This window comes from Sciurus carolinensis, chromosome 16 (genome assembly GCF_902686445.1).
Source record: "Sciurus carolinensis chromosome 16, mSciCar1.2, whole genome shotgun sequence".
Taxonomy (NCBI): domain Eukaryota; kingdom Metazoa; phylum Chordata; class Mammalia; order Rodentia; family Sciuridae; genus Sciurus; species Sciurus carolinensis.
In genome coordinates this window covers 55,139,504-55,150,604 of record NC_062228.1, presented here as the reverse complement: position 1 = coordinate 55,150,604, position 11,101 = coordinate 55,139,504, and the positions used below count along the sequence as shown (strand labels likewise).

Genomic DNA, 11,101 nt, shown 5'->3' with positions numbered 1-11,101 from the left:
ACAAGCCTTCCATCTAATTCCCATCAGAAACCTTCTTATATCTTTTCTTTTAAATTTACAATTTGAAAACAATCTTTATAAATTTAAAAGACCAATTATTCCATTTTAATAAGATGGAATGCTTTATGTAACTGACAGTACTCTAATTGAAACACAGTTGGAATTTTGGACCCTTTCTTAAATTTATATTCTGAAACACCTTATGAATGTTTTCTGTGTATTTTATTTACTCAAAAAATTTCATCCTAGGACAGGGCTGAACAGTGATGGGATGCGAATAGCAAAAACTGTTTTTGTCCCAGTGATGAAGAGCCTCTGACCAAATGGTATGTCCTGTCAGAACTTAAAAGGGGAAATTATTCCTGTCCCCAGGTCATAAACTGACAGTGGTGGAACCTACTGCCACATCCTGTGTGACCAGCAGCTCCCATCTCCCAGGGGCTAAAGGGATTGGAAGGCAGGGCAGAGCCCAGGTTCTCTTTGGCTATTTTTCTACAGCCCAGGCAGCTTCAGCACAGGGAGGAGACATGTAGAGCATTTGCCCTGACCACTTGTCCTGGCTGGTCCATGGCCTGGGACTCTGCCCTTAGCTCCACTACTGCCAGGCTGGGTGCTTCCTGTTGAGGAGCAGTTGCAGTTTTGTGGCCCATGTGCTTGAACCTTGGTGGTCAGCAGTGCTGCATCCCCTGAACTGGCAGGCCAGGGAGGCTGCAGGGGGATCCCATTGGTGCCACATCCCTGGGGTTCTGTGTGGTGCCCCAGCCTAGGCCACCTGCACTAGGCAGTGGGCAGTGCTCCAAGTCAGAGAGGAAATTTCCCATCCTAGCAGCTGCCTGTGCCTCCACTGCCCAGGCACCAGGAGCCAGGGGAAAGAGGGACATTTGGGATATCTACAGACAAGGGACAGGACAAATAACAGACAAATTCAGATGACAAAATTTACATGTGCAGGAAAAGACATGACTTAGAGGAGGAGTTTACTGGAACTGTCAATATAACCCCAGAAAGAGGTCCGCACCACTCACATATAGGCGAGAAGGGCAGGGGACTGATCCCTGCAGGGAGTACCCCAGGTAGGTTTCCTGTGGCCACTAAACCAAAGTGAACTTTGTGGACAGTCCAGCTCTCCTTTTCTCTGAACAAGTAACAGAGAGACCAGTCAGGACAAAGACATTGACAAGGAGACATTTTTAAGCAAATATCTACCCAGAACTTGTTCAGTTATTTATGCAACAATACAGCAAGTTGCTCAGTCCAGCAGCAAGCAGCCAGGCAAAACCAAACAAAAAAGAAATTTTCCAAGGGAGTCAGAAAACCCAAATCCTCCACTATTGATATCCCAGTAGAACATGAGAGGATTGGGGAAGGTTTTTTGTCAGGAGCTCCCTTCCAAACCCAAACACCCTAGAATGGTTAGAAGGACTTGATCCTTTTGGTGTCCAGGAATACAGAAATCATTCCAGACTCATTGGGAGGCATGGAACCCTGGGATTTCATCAGGGGGTGAAATCCCCTGTCTCTGTCATCTTCCTCATTGATTGGGAAGGTCCTGAGTGAAGCTCAGTCCCAGGGCATGGGGTGGCCTTGCAATCCCCAATCTCACTGAGTTCTCCAAATGTTATGGAGTGCATGAGAATTATAATTCAACCCACGTGCTGAGCCAAACTGAAAGGGAGAAAGTGTTCTTTAATGAGCATGCTAGGCAAGTGGCAGCTGGGAGCAGGTAATGCTTCAAAGAACTCTCACCACCTGAACTTTAGAAGTACAGAGTTTATAAAGTTTGGGTAGAGAACAATTGAGGCACATATATGTCAGAAAGATTCTGTTGAGACAGATAATTTGATTACATGAGAGATTTATTTTAATGACACATTTCAGAGTCATTTTGTTATACATCAGGGCCATAGTGAGGGATGACGGTAGGTCCTACATCGCTACAGCTTCAGGGGGCTGAAAGGAAAAGATTATAAACAAGCATACAATAGAGTCAGGTCACAACAAAATGGCTTACTTTGGTACTTTTCCATTTCAAGTTTTTGACAATTCTCTGTTGCTATAACAGAATACCTGACATTGAATAATCTATGAAGAATAGAGGTTTATTGAAGAGTCTGGCCTTAGCATCTGTGCAGCTTCTGGTGGAACCTCATGTGGCATCTACTCATGGGAAAGTGGAAGTGAACTCTGGCAAAGGTGTAAGAGGCAAAGACCCAAGGGGAAGACTTACTGTATAACAGCCAGCTCTTAGTAACTAATCTAGACCTGCAAGAGCAAGTATGCACTCCTGCAGAACAGAAAGCAACACCCCACCTTCTCTGCAGCACTGGGGATTGAACCCAGGGGCACTCTACCACTGAGCAGCATCTCCAACCATTTTTATTTTTTAAATTTTGAGACAGATCTGTTTTCTGGGTTGGCCTCAAATTGCAATCTTCCTGCCTCAGTCTTACAAATCCCTGGGATTACAGTCATGGTCACTGTGCTGGTTCACACATATATTAATCCCTCTTAACCACCCACTCACCTCCTAACGTACTCACCTCCTGATGCCCCCACACCAGCAGTCGAATTTCAACATGAGTCTCTACCAGCATTATGTATTTGGAAAAATGAAAACCCATACCAAGTGTTCATTGAGGAAGACAAAGACTTAGTAACTAACATAAGTCAATAATCCAAAGCAACAGGCAGTAGAATCTCAGGGAAGAGATGGAGAAAGAGAGAGAAAGAATGAAGGAAGAGGTGACTGGAGAAGAAAGGAAATGTAGAAAATGCATTTGTGAAACTGAAAACAGACTTGGAAGCAGCAATTCCTGTGATCACTTGCCAACCGCATGTGGGCTTGCTGGGAGCACCGTGCTTGCATTTTGTGTAGTCCCAAGCTCTGGGAGAGGTTGCTGCATTTTAGCATGAAAACTCTGGGGTTCTGAAGGATGGAATAGGGAAATTCCAAGGCACCCTTAGCTTTCCCAGTCTACAAACTGACCCTTGGTCATCTGGTGTTGGGCATGTGACCAGATGATTTCCCATGCAAATGCCAGAGGTGCCATGCTCTTCTGCAGGGGAACCCAGCTCATGAACATGGGCCGACCCTTCTGCATGGGGAGATGCAGTCCCCAGCATTACATCTCTGTTGGGTCTCTGCTGTGCAGGGTTCAGAGAGACCCAGAGGATACAGACTCCTCATCAGCCTCTGGTAACACCCAACGCTGTCCAAGAGGAAGAAGGAGTTGAAAGTAGGAAAGAGATGGGAACCAGATAGGTGATCCAATAGCCTCAGGGCCCAAGGGATGCAGGTCCAGGGCTGCTGTCTCCTCCAGGACATCACCATTGGGGTTGACTTCAGATGTTGACCACTGTAGCAGCTCAGGGTTGAAGGCTTTCATGTTTCTTCAAAAGAAGCAGCCAGAGGAGTTAACATCCCAGTCCCCAGTGTGCCACTCTGGTGTGTTGGCTATTTGGAATCCAAGACACTTAAGAAGCAGCAGGTACAAGAGGATCATTTAGACCCTTATTCTATTTTTTTTTAATATTGGGAAAGGAAAATGCCTCATGAAAAATTCCTCCATCTAAAGTAGCATTCTCAAAATCAAGGGGGGAAGGCAGAAGCTGAGGAAAATCTGAGCAAACCAAATACGTTAAACCTGCCCTGATCTTCCCAGTCACTTCTCTATGCAACCCGTGGCCTTAGCTTGAGTCCCCTGGCCTGATCACAATCTACTACTTCTGGTTTATGCAATAAGTGTGTGTGTGTGTGGGGGGGGGTTCTGGGGATTGGACCTGGGGTCTCATGCATGCAAGGCAAACACTGTACCATGGAGCTACATCCCCAGCCCCAGAAATGATTGACTAAGCTTCGTTGGGTCTTCAGGTCCTTTTTAAAAATTTTTTACTTTAATGTGGTACTGATAATTTAACCCAGGCTGCTCTACCACTGAGGTGCATCCCCTATCCTTTTGCTTTTATTTTGACACAGGGTCTTGCTAAGTTGTGCAGGCTGGTCTCCAACATGTGATCCTTCTGCCTTGGCCTCCTGAATTGCTGGGATCACATCATGCACTTCTGTGTCCAGCGGGTCTTCATTTCCTCAGGAAGGCTCCCATGCCACATAAGAATTTGGATTAAATGAATTTGTGTCTTTTTCTCCTGTTAGTCTGTCTGTAGCAATTTAATTCCCAGGCCCAGCAAGGACCATAAGAGGAGGGAGGTGGAGCTTTGCCTCCCTTTCACTGCTTGTTTTTATTTCTGCGCTAACTACATAAATCTGTATTTGGAAATTTCCTCCAAAGTTCCAGATGCTCTGTAGGGCAGAGAAGTCCTAATCAAATCAGTGTGATTTATGAATAAGAAAGCTGAACTGGGGAGACCTGGGATTTTTTTTATTCATTGTACACAAATGGGGTACAACTCTTGTTTCTCTGGTTGTACACGAAGTAGAGTCACACCATTTGTATAATCATACATGTACACAGGATAATGATGTTTAAATATATGGAACACTTAATGAATTTGCATGTCATCCTTGTGCAGGGGTCGTGTTAATCCTCTCTGCATTGTTCTAGTTTTAGTATATGTGCTGCCGAAGGGAGCACAGGACCTGGGGGTTTGATGAATAAATGTGAGGCTGGACTCAAAAATACCCAACCTGACCCCTTGCCTTTAACTGTATAGGTTGATACTACTTCTGTTTATTGCATATAATGACACCTTCTTCATGGATTGTTAAATAAATCCAGTTATAATTCATCAAAATTCCAGCTAGCACTTCTTGGATTATGACTGAGATCTGAAAATGACAAAGATTAACTAATGGTGGCCCAGGAGAAGGAATGAACATCTTCCAGGGCTCTTAGCCTTCAGATGAGTTCTTGTGTGTGGTCACATAGGGCACAGCAGGTGACTAGGTGAACATTGCTCTTACTGCTAAGGATAGGGCGTTGCTGAGCTGCTCCTATAATTACAACCCAGGACCATTACTCAGACTGCTGGGCAGAGATCTGAGACCCAAGAAGTGGTGGTGAGGGGACAGAGTTGCAGACCCTCTTTCCTTGGCCAAAGGTCCAGCCACAGAGCAACTTCCATAAGGGACAGAGGTCAATTGTCACTGGAGGACTTTAAAGAGACCCAACTTCTTGGCTGAGGTCCCCACACAGCCTGAAGAAGACCTCTGCTCTCCTTCAAATTAAGAGCAAAATGTTTCTGGCTTTGCCTTTCCCATGAAGGACAGAACCCAAACATTTCATGGAAATGTCAAAATTTGTCTGAAGCAACCACAAGTAGAATTCAGAAATAAATTTGCCAGTTACAAGCAGCTCAGTATAAGCCACCAGGTGAGGCTTGTGCTGATTGTCCCAGACGTCCTCAGAGGAACTTTCATCAAACTGGTTGATCTGCACCTTTGGATACAGAAACAGTCAGAATGGACTTGTTCTGGGAATTCACCTGTCAGAACCCTTACCAGGCCTTCTTGTCATGTGCCCTGTGCCTGCCATTCTCACCAGACTGTGAGACCAGAAAGCAAGAACAGGATGTTTCTGGTTTATTATTTGATCTCCATCACCAAGTTTGGTTTTGAAAAACCCTAGTCATTAAGGACATATTTGAAGAGTTATTTCAATAACTGACTTGACAGTCTTTCCATTCTTCCTTCATTTGAGATAGAAGTCACATACCACAAGGTTATTCTTTCCTTTATCTGGTTTATTATTTTATCTCCATTGTCATCTCAGTGTTGACAAATATCAGTCAATAAGGATTTAGTGGATAAATTATTTCAATAAGTGACTTAGTCTTTCCAATATTGCTTCATTGAGTTATCATTTACATACCATAAGTTATCCATTTAATGTGAGAATTTAATGGTTTCTTAATTTATTCAGAGATTTGTGCAATCATTTTCATTACCCCTGAGCCTTGACAATCACTATTATAATTAGCATCTCTATGGTTTTGTCTATTCCAGTACTTCATGTGAATGGAGTCATACATGACCCTTTTGAATCTGTGTCTTTTACTTAGCATAATGTTTCAAAAATTCACCAATGTCTCATGTGTCTGGATTTCATTGTGTTTTGTTGCCAAGTAACCTTTCATGTTTGGACAAACCAAATTTGTTCATAGGTTGAAGAACTGATGGACATTTCTTGGGTTGTCTCCTCAGGGGATAAATAGAACTCATCTGCTGTGACTAGATCTGTCACCCTGATATGTTTTTATTACTCTTAGACCTGTCCCTTTTCCTGCAATTGCTGGGTCACCTGGTAACTCTGAGAATTCCCGAGGAACTGCAAGGCACAGCCTCAGGTGACATCAGATCCTGGTACACTCACTCGGTGACTTTGTCACACCTTCTCCCACTCTGTTGGGTGTCATTCCTCAGTTCTTCCCCACATTCTTGTGGTCCTATTGGGTAAACTATTCTATCTTGTAACAAGGTTTTCATCTGCTGTCATTCTATTTCTCTTTCAAATGTCCTTTGAGATACACAAATGTTTTGCTTGACATGGGGATAGGTTCTGGGAAAAGTGTCCTTAGGCAGTTAGGTCACTGTGCCAACATGTTAGAGTGCACTCACATGAACTAAAATGTGTACAGTGTCATGAGGCGATATAATCTTAGGTTACTAAGCTGCTACACTTAGTCTGCTACTGACAGAAATGTATTCTTGTGCCAGGTGCGATAGTGTTGGCCTGTAATCCCAGATGAGACATGAAGATGTGAGTTCAAGGTCAGCCTGGGCACCGTGGGAGACTCAGTTTCAAAAATGGCAGTGGCTACAGGGAAGCACTCAGTGGTAGAGACTTACCTAGCACACCCCAGGCCCTGGAGGAGGTGGTATTCCAAGAGCAAGGTGAACTCCCATCCTGGTGGGCTCCATTTTCAGCTGACCTGGGAGGACCTCTGGAGAAAAACCAACATGGTGCAGTCTGTTAGTGTCAGGCCTGACCAAACACTGTCCCTGAAGAGTGGGGCAGGACAGACCAGCAACTTCTACTGAGGCAGCCTCTTCTCATATTCACAGTGCCTTGAACTTTCACCCCTGTTCAGAATTTGCCCATTCCCATCACCCCTCCTACTGTAAAATAGCCTACTGGCTCTTTTAAATGCCCAACTGAAACCCCCAAAAGAGCAGGAGAAATGTCTGCTTCCCAGGTCAGACCAGCCCCTGAACAGGTTCCCTCAATCTCAGTAAAACCTCTCAAATACCCAAAGCCACCCCCCCAACAGGTGAATATCCGTGCAGGTGCACAGAGACCTCTCACTCAGCCTGGCCCCTCTCTAGCCTAGGATTCTTGGGTTGACCTGGCCCTGCCCAATTCCGGCACTCTCCACTCCTCCCTTGTCCAGATCCCACCATCCCCACCACAGCACCCAAAAAGGAATAGGGGAGAGAATAGAGGACTAAACTTGATCCACACAAGCCTTGCTTCTCTGTATCCTAATGGGGAAAGATAACTTAAGCTCTAGTGAAATTTAATGCCAAGTCCAGAGCAGCTGCGGCCAAAGTTGCTGGTTCTGGTGAGGTGCGATGGTGGTTTAGAAAATAAAACACAGATATTGAAATTAAATGGCTTGGATCAGGTGGAATGTTGTTCTCTAATGCAGAAGCAGATCTACAATTTTTATTTATATATGTCTCATTATCAAATTAAAGTCTATGCAAGCATTAATCTTTGTATTCAGGAAAGTTACAGAAAATAGGATATCCCTATAGCTTTTCCACAGTTGCAAATTACAATGTCAGTAGTTATGTGTAGCTCTCAAGAAAGTCCACTGTTAAAAGTTACTTGGAGTGGGAAAACTCAGGGGAAGCACAACTGGTGAAACATTGTGGTTGTCTAGCATGAGAATTCCTCTATTCCCAGGAGCTGTGTGCCTGAGATCAAGGTCAGAGCTGACAGGATTCTTGCACAGAGCCTCCTCAGGCAGGTCATTTCCACAGCAGCTGAGCATCTTGTGCTGTTGCACAGGAACATTCCTAGGCTCCAGGCATGCCACAGCCATGAAGTCATCAGAGACCCCTGATCTGTCACTACTCTCCAATCTTCTATCACAGCTATCCAGTTTAATATGAGCAGATCTTAGGACACATTGGTGAAGTACAAGGTTGGGGCCAATGTGAGACACAGGAGTTGAGCTCCATTGTCTGTCAGGGTCCCCTCGCACACTCACTAGGGTCCAGGCGCAGGGCTTCCGAGATTGAGGACTGGCTCCTGTGTCTGAATAGATTCATCCCCCCCTAGGCCACCTGAGGACTGCCTCTTTCCCCACAGTCAAGTCCCACCTCCTCATGCTCATTTATCATCCCTTTAACTTAGTTCACATCAAGGTCCCACCTGAATCCACCTGTCCCTTGGGAGGGAAGTTCTGAGGAGGCTGACTCAAAGTGGGACCTGAATCCTCTTCTCGCCTGAAACCAGCCTCTTTCCCCTCTCCTAGACCTTCAAGGTCCTCCCTATTTCCATTCAGGGCTCAGGGCTTTCTGGTGTCTGTTTACAGAGCACTTTCTGTGTTGATGGTGCATCACAGGAAGCCTTGGTTGGCACTGAGCCCCTGCATTGGGCTCAGCAGACCAAGTCAAAATGGGGTCTCTAGTGCTACAGTTCTTCCTCCTCAAGCAGAAATGACCAGCTGGGCAGTTGGGAGAGTGAGAGATAGCAGGTAACTCCCTAAACAAGCCAGTTGTGACTGGCATAATAAAGATATTCTCTCTGCTTCCACCTTTACAAAGAAAGTAACATTGAAATGACTTGTCTGCTTTTTGTTCTGTTTCTGCTTTGCTCAGTCCTTATTGTCTAATAAAACAGCCTGTCTGCTCAGTTCACTGGAAAACACACTGTGTGTTACGGAATGATGTGTTTCTCAGTTTCAGGACCCTCTCCTCTGAACTCTAAGTGTCTCCAACTTTCCCCACAGTCCTTTGCAGACTGCTGAACTCTGAAAGCCTCCCAAGAGGGACCATATCTCCTGACCCAACAGCCCAAGCCCAGGATAGAATGTAGGAAAACCTCTCAGTAAAAACTGATGTTCTCCAAGAGGAACAGATTATTAGTCAGTGAAATTATTTTCTAAAGTTAAGAATTCCAGCTCTGATCTGGTTCAGTAGAGGGAAACTTGTTGGAAGGTTGCTGGGGTAGCCCATGAAGACAATGTGTGTGAGGAGCCATGGGGACCCTCGGGACCCACTCTCCACCAGGGCTATTCCACGTCACCCCTGTCTCTTCACCAGTGGTCATTACTCAGGAGCAGATGTCCAGGTCTCACCTTACAGTCTCTGTCCCAGGAACTGGAGAGGTGGTGTGGAGTGGGACATTCAAAAGTCACAATTTTCTCAAAGTTCATGGGAGAAGAGACAAAGAGAAAGTAAATGGTAAGTCAGTGAATGTTAATTGTGGTTTGTGTGATCAGTGAAATTTGCCTGCAGCTGGGGACATAACTCAGTGGGAGAATGCTTGCCTGGCTTTAAACCCCAGCAAGACACACACACACACACACACACACACACACACACGTACATCTGTGCAATTCTGTGGGAGAAACTCCAGAATCATCCTGAGGTCCTCAGAGTAGTCCCTACCTTGTGTGTTGAGAGGGGGATGGTGTGTGCTCTGAGAAGAGCAAGCTGTGACCAGGATACAGGGAGCGGGCAAAGGGGTTGCATTTGGGAGGGTTGAGGTGGGTCAGTTCTCAGTCACTGTGTGCCAGGAGGACGGGTATGTGGGGCCTTCCAGCTTCTGTGGAAACTGCTCATCTCAGATGCTCAGAGGCCAGGCCTGGCAGGGACAAGCCTGGGAAAGATGGTCTGTCACCCTAAGGGCAGTCAGTCACCTCTACACACCCTTCCTACCTTTGGAAAGTCCCCACCTTTGTGTCTCTGCTTCCTCTGGGGAGCCCCCCATCACCTGCTCCCAGGCCCCCTCCATCTGAGCTGGACCTGCTTCCCCTTGCTCCATGACCTGTGCCCACTCCAGATGCCCAACTGTGTGAGTGGCCAGGGAGGCAGAATGGGTGTGGACATCCTGTTAGGGGACCCACATTGGGTCCAGTGGGGGCCACATTTCAAGTCAACCTCACCGGTTGGTTCCAGGGGCTCCTATGGTGTTAGCTCTGATGTGTCCCAGTTGGGGGCAGAGATGCTGTCATGAGCCCAGTTCTGGTGGTGGCTGGTCCCACCGGCAGGAGATGCCTGCCCTTTGCACCATGCTCAGGCCCTGCATTTTTGCCCATTCTTTGATCTCTCCTGTACCTGATCACACTCCATGTGGGCTGGCAGGGAGCCAAAGGGCGTGCTTGGTATGCCTGGAGAAAAACAGGAAGCTATTACAATTGACTACATGTATGCTTGAGCTCGTGATTGCTTGACCTTTAACAGGATTGGGTGGATATATCTGATCAAAATCTCTTATGCATGAGACTGCTTATATATAGAGGGTGTTATCTGAATAAAAAAAAAAAAAGCTTCATGACAATCTGAGGTGTACGTGTCTTTATGTCCCGCTGGATGGTGACATTTGTTGGCCCATATGGGGAACGGTGAGCACTCAGGTAAGTAATAAAGGAGAAAAATTTTCACTAGCACAGTCAACTAGCAGTCAAGTAGCAGGTTTCCCTATTCGAGGAAACAGTGACCTTAAGGTACTAATGGAAGGCTCCCCTAGTGAGGGAACTTAACAGAAGGCTGTCCCAAGAGACAGCAAAGGACGTCCTGTAGTAAATGAATGTGTGTAAAGTGTTAGTTGTGTTAATATTTTTGTTACTTTTTCTTGTTTGGTTTCTGTTTGTTGTTGATGTGGTGATCAGAGAGACCATATTATAGCCATGGGATCGGAAATTTCATGGATTCTCATGGAAGGCTTTCTTAAGGCATTGTTAAGAGAAAATGGAACTCTGTTAAAGTCTAAAACTGCACGGAAATTCCTTAAAACTATAGAAGAAGCCTGTCCTTGGTCCTTAGAAGAAGGGTCCTTTCTGTCCCTCAGTGGGAGTGTTTGGGAAAGGACCTCTGTAAACAAAATGAAAAAACGCCTCTCCCTCTTGGTACTTTGCCTATATGGACATTAGTTCGTTTCTGTCTGACTTCCAAAAAACCAAAATTTCAAGA

The 11,101-nt window shown here is 45.6% G+C and overlaps 1 non-coding gene across 1 annotated transcript; it reads right to left on the bottom strand.

Annotated features, from left to right (window-relative positions):
• Positions 1–4,485: 4,485 nt before the first annotated feature.
• LOC124967656 (U6 spliceosomal RNA) lies at positions 4,486–4,592 on the bottom strand. Its single transcript, XR_007105578.1, has one exon. It is a non-coding gene; the product is annotated as a U6 spliceosomal RNA (small nuclear RNA).
• Positions 4,593–11,101: the final 6,509 nt, after the last annotated feature.